Raw genomic sequence first — 6,000 nt, 5'->3', positions numbered from 1 at the left:
TATAATAAAAATTCCAAGTCCTGTAGAAAGGCATACACGAGAGCGGATGCACAGCGCATTGTACAGATTGGTCATGACCTTGTTTCGCATCCTAGGGGCTCCCGTAGCTTCTGGTGTCTGACCAAGTCTGTGCAAAACAATTTCTGCCAACCTTCGCTGCCACCGCTCAGAAATCCGGACGGATCGCTAGCTCACAGTCCGCAAGAGCAAGCTGATCTCCTGGCGAAACTCTTTGCCGACAATTCCGTCATCGATGATTGTAGTGCACTGCCACCTACAATACCTGCATGTGGCCATACGATCCCTGACATTAAAATCAGGCAACGTAATGTGCGTGCGGAGCTGCAATCACTTGATGTACGGAAAGCTAGCGGTCCCGATGGAATACCAGCCATAGTGCTGAAGAAGTGCGCAGCGGAGCTGTCTCCTGTGTTAACGCGCCTGTTCCAACTTTCTCTCTCTTCGGGAAGTGTGCCGGAGGCTTGGAGAAGAGCTAATGTGCAAGCGGTTCCCAAAAAAGGGGATCGGTCTGACCCGGCAAATTATCGGCCAATAGCTATCACCTCAGTAGTTTGTAAGGTGATGGAACGGATTTTAAACAACCAACTGATCCATTACCTAGAAGATCACTGTCTAATTAATGATCGTCAGTACGGGTTTCGACCAAAACGGTCCACAGGTGATCTTCTAGCGTACGTAACACACCTCTGGGGTGAAGCTATCGACAAGCATGGAGAATCGTTGGCTGTCAGCCTCGATATCTCCAAGGCTTTCGACAGGGTCTGGCACAGAAGTCTTCTCTCCAAGCTACCGGCATATGGTCTGCCTGCTCAGCTATGCACCTGGATTGCCAGCTTCCTACACAAGCGTAGCCTTCGTGTTTTAGTAGATGGTTGCGCTTCACAATTCTATGTAGTGAATGCTGGGGTCCCCCAGGGATCTGTGCTATCTCCTGGTTGATCAGCCCACCAGGATCCCAGACATTGATGGGCAAGCACCTTCTCTACTGGACCTTCTACTGACTTCTCACCCGGTGGAATATCAGGTTGTGGTTCAGGCTCCTCTTGGCTCTTCGGATCACAGCCTTATTTCTACCAGAGTGCCACAGGCCAAGCTGCCGCCACTAGCGGTATGCAAACGTCGCGTTTGGCACTATAAGTTGGCGGATTGGGACGGTATGCGCGATTACTATGCGTCGGTCCCTTGGAAGGAACGTTGCTTCAGTGGGAATGACCCGACAGCTAGTGCCGCTGCTGTTGCTGGCGAGATCATGCTGGGAATGGAATACTACATTCCTAGCTCAGATCTCGTCAGTAGGAGTACGCGTAACCGTTGTTTCACTCGTGAATGTGCCGATGCTGTATCATCTAAGCAGGCGGCATATCGCAAGTGGATCAACGGCTGTATTAGCGGGGCATCTAACATTGACTCACTGTCACTTTCTTTTGCATATCAATGATATGCTCTCCCTTGGGAACATACATTGCTATGCAGATGATAGTACAGTGCATGGTGGATACCACGGACGCGCAGTGGCTGGGCGGGCGGAAACTGAGGAGAGGCGGGAGAATCTTGTCATTGAACTCGATAGGACGTTAGAGCTCATCGCCAAATGGGGCTCTGATAATCTTGTTGAGTTTAATGCCAAGAAAACACAGGTATGCGCTCTCACGGCGAAAAAGTCAACATTTTCCCCTCTTCCCTCCCTCTGTGGTACTCCGCTGGTGATGCAAAGCAAAATCGCCATGCTGGGGATTGACGTTCGCTGCGACCTTAGTCCAAGGGATTACATCGAGGCTGTTATTAAAACAGTGCTCAACAACTGTGCCTGCTGTACAAAACACAGGTACGGTCTTGCGTGGAATATTGCTCGCACCTTTGGGATGGCTCCGCTAAGTACCTACTTGAGGCCTTGGACCGGTTGCAGCGACGTGCCGTACGCATTATTGGCGACGTAAAGGTCACAAACACCCTTGAACCTTTACAATTGCGTCGTGAGATAGCAGCACTGAGCGCTTTCTATCGACTGTATCACGGCGAGTGCTCTGAGGAATTATTCTCTCTAATTCCTGCTTCCTTCTTAAGTCCACGCGAGCTGGTTCTCGATGTCACCGCCTAACTGTGACATCAATTCCATCGCGAACAAAGAAATTTGGCAACTCCTTTCTTTGTCGCACTTCCAAAAAATGGAATTCCTTACCAGCTCACGTGTTCCCCTCCTCTTACAACCCGGGTTCCTTCAAACGAGGCGTGAAGAGGCATCTTGCGGGCCGGCAAGGCGAAGGCGGCTAGTGCAGAACGTTTTTCCCGTCTGTACTGGCCGTCGTCGCGTTTGGACTCTACTACCACTTACCATCAGGTGGAGTAGAGTCATTTGCCCTCCCGGCGAATATAAAAAAAAAAAAAAAGATGGAATGGTACGTCGACAGTGGCGCGAGTGCGCATATGACTGTGAACAAACATTGGATAAAAAACATGAACGTATCGACGTGTTAACCAAAAATCGTTGTGGCTAACGAATCAAAAATATCAGTTGATTTTTATGGAGATGTGGACATTATTTCAAATTTACAATGTCATATAACAGTGAAGAATGTACTATGCGTGCCCGGTTTGACATCTAACCTATTCTCAGTTAGCGAGCTTATCAGGAATGGTAACAATGTTGTATTTAAAGAAAAGCATTGTTATCTTTTTGACAGAAGTAATGCTTTAGTTGCAATAGCTGATTTAACTGATGGTGTTTATAAACTAAGGTTGCAGATACCGAATATCACATAAGACAGCTCCTGCAGTTACTGGACAATTATGGCACAGAAGGCTAGTTCACATCAACAGTCAAGACATGAACAAAATGAAGAATGGCGTAGTAAATGGCCTTTCATATGATGGTTCATTTGATATAACAAAAGCAGAATGTATGACGTGTTGTGAGGGAAAACAAATGAGATTACCATTCTCTCATGGTGAAAGAAGTACAGAGAATTGTCATCGAATACACAGTGATTTGTGTGGACCAACGGAGGTCAATTCTCTCAACGGCAGTCGATATTTCAAAATTAAGAAAAAGAATTTCAAAATTATTTAAAACAGTTTGGTATTATTCACCAGAAAACCAATAGTTATACACCTGAGCAAAATGGTATCTGTGAAAGGGCTAATCGCACAGTGGTTGAAAAGGGCAAATATCTATTGTACGATACAAAGTTGGGCAAGAGATTTTGGGCGGAGGCCGCCGCAACAGCTGTTTATTTAAAAAAACAGGTCCATTGTGTCAGGAGTACCGAAGATGCCTTATGAAATGTGGTATGGGTCAAAACCCAACCTAAGTCACATCAGATTATTTGGTAGCAAGGTGATGGTACATATCCCAAAAGAAAAGCGACTCGAGTGGGATAAGAAGGCCACACAGCATATCTTAGTTGGATATGGAGAGGATGTAAAAGGTTATAGGTTGTATAATCCTACCAAAAATACCATAATCACCAGCAGGGATGTCATTGTGATGGAAGGCGAGACAGGTGGAATTACACCCAGTGTAAAGGCTATATGGGTGAATGATGTTGAGTTGGAATGTGTTGTGTAGTATGTCTGTTTGGATGTGTGTTTATGTATGTTTATAATATGTATGTAAATGTGTATGTTAGTGGGATGCACATGTGGTGGACGCCACAGCTATATGGATGACGAGACAGCACAGTATAGAGTAGAAACATCAGCGTGGAGTAGTAATTTCAGTGGGGGCATCCTATGTTCCAGAAATAGAGAATCAAACTGATAGCTCTTCAAATTCTTCAGTATATACTGACGGTGAAGATGAATACTCTTCAAGTGGGAAGCAGGAGGTCCAAACATCAGTTCCAAAGCCAGCGCCTTATGAAAAACCACAGCGGCAAAAAAACAGCCCAATCGGTATGGCTTTAATAACCTGTGTGTATCCAGTACTGTTCCGGCAACAGAGGAGATCTTAATCACGGAGGCTCTAGAGGGGCCTGAGAAGGAGCAGTGGAGGCGTGCCCTGGCTGACGAGTTGCAGTCATTTGAGAAAAATGAAGCATGGAAGCTTATCGAAAACCCTGGTGATGTGTCTATAGTGAAGTGTCGTTGGGTGTTTATGAAAAAGTTTGATGTGGACAATAATGTGCGGTACCGGGCTGGGCTTGTGGCCAAGGGCTTTACGCAAAAGCCAGGTGTAGATTATACTCAAACTTTTGCTCCTGTAATTCGTCATTCCACTTTGAGATTATTATTTGCTCTTAGCGACGAACGGCTCTGATATTGATGGAACGTGTTGCTTGTGATGCACTATCTACAAGTACAGCGGGTTTAAGCCTTTCAACGCAGTCTCGAGCACCGCTATTTGATATAGCTACAGCTGCAATGGAAACAGAGAACTAAATCAGCTCATCGCTATTATCATCACCAGCAGATTACGCGTGCGCCTTATTACCGTTCCGCTGGAACTTTTAACTCAGCTGCAACTGCTCGTATATAAATAAAGAATGAAAAATGTACGGTGCTCCACTCATGGTTCGTCGAAGCTCCAATCAGGTGTCTAATCAAGAGACATCCCATCAATAGATAGCCATGTCACTACTGGTGAAAGACGGTTCGCCATTTTAATAGAGGATGCAGGTCTGCTCATCGACTCTCGCCTCCATTATACATCAGAATGTCTAAGGGAGCAAATCGCGCTTGCCTTTTTTACCGCCTCATAGAGTATCGTGCGATATCCTCGCACTATGCGGACTCAGATGTTTATTTCAGCAATGGCGGTCGTCCTACAGTCTATGAGACCAAACAGGCATCCTGTAGGGGAACATTAATCGCACGACACTACTACTAAGGCGACTGGCTTCCTTCGATAGTCCCCCAAGATTAAGCAGCAATCTGTACATTACATCACAACTTTCCATTTAACGATTTTCGTTCATTTCATTTTGTTTGTCATTTCAGACTATATTGACGCAGGTTTTTAAATAAAAAAAATTAATCAAGTGTTCATATTACACGTATTGATAGACATTCTCCTAAAAACACGTTTCAACTTTGCATACTTCACAATTCAAAGATTAATGGAAATTTGAACTTAGTTATCAAGTTCTTAAAGCGTAAAGTACGAAGCCTAATAGTTATATTATATACCACCAATAGTTATATTATATAGTGTGTCGCGTTTATGTTATTAATGGTCTGAAAGAGAGTCCAAATAAAATAGTGGGATTTATAAGTGTAAAGCTCCGCACTGCGGGTTGAAAGGAAAGAGCAGTCCTGTAAATCAGCTCGCTAGATTTATGGGCAAATAAAATGACCACAACGCTTCGCTGGTCATCCCGCAAAGTTATTTCAATTTAACGCTACGTACGCATGTACACTATAAATCCAGCATATATGAACAATTACCTCGTTAGTGTTCGCTAATTAAATGCTCATTCAAAGTTCAATTATCTCAACCGATGCAACAACTCCAATGAATTTACAAACAGCTTGAACTTTGCGCATTCTACTCTGAATTTATTCAAAATTTTAGATGCAATATTTTACCAATTATATTTGTTTTTAACCCACTATTATGGTAACTAAACCAATAAAAAATCCTTAGATAGTAAAGTTTTAAAAAGTTAAACTAAAATTTTTTATTGCTATGGGGCAAACGAGCAAGAAGCTCACCTGATTAAGTGACTATCACCGCCAAAAACGGAGGACTTGCAGGTGCGCTGCTGGTCTAGATATAAAAAACATTATTTTTTTGCATTGGTAATATATTTCATAGTTTGAGATGAAATCAAATACCTATGCGTGCTAAACAGGCTCCTTCAATTCCTCAATTATTTTTATCCATAATGAAACAGAACTTTCAGAGAAATTTCCTGCTTACCCTAGGAGACAACCCGTTGTAGCCTGTTAAATAGTAAAATACGAACTTGATACGCTTTAAGACCTAAATATTGTAACATATATTAGGTCACATTTATTATTAATTACGTTGTCAATATTATT

The sequence above is a fragment of the Nymphalis io genome, chromosome 6, assembly GCF_905147045.1.
Source record: "Nymphalis io chromosome 6, ilAglIoxx1.1, whole genome shotgun sequence".
Taxonomy (NCBI): domain Eukaryota; kingdom Metazoa; phylum Arthropoda; class Insecta; order Lepidoptera; family Nymphalidae; genus Nymphalis; species Nymphalis io.
The sequence above is the reverse complement of the archived record's forward strand: the minus strand, read 5'-3'. Positions refer to the sequence as shown.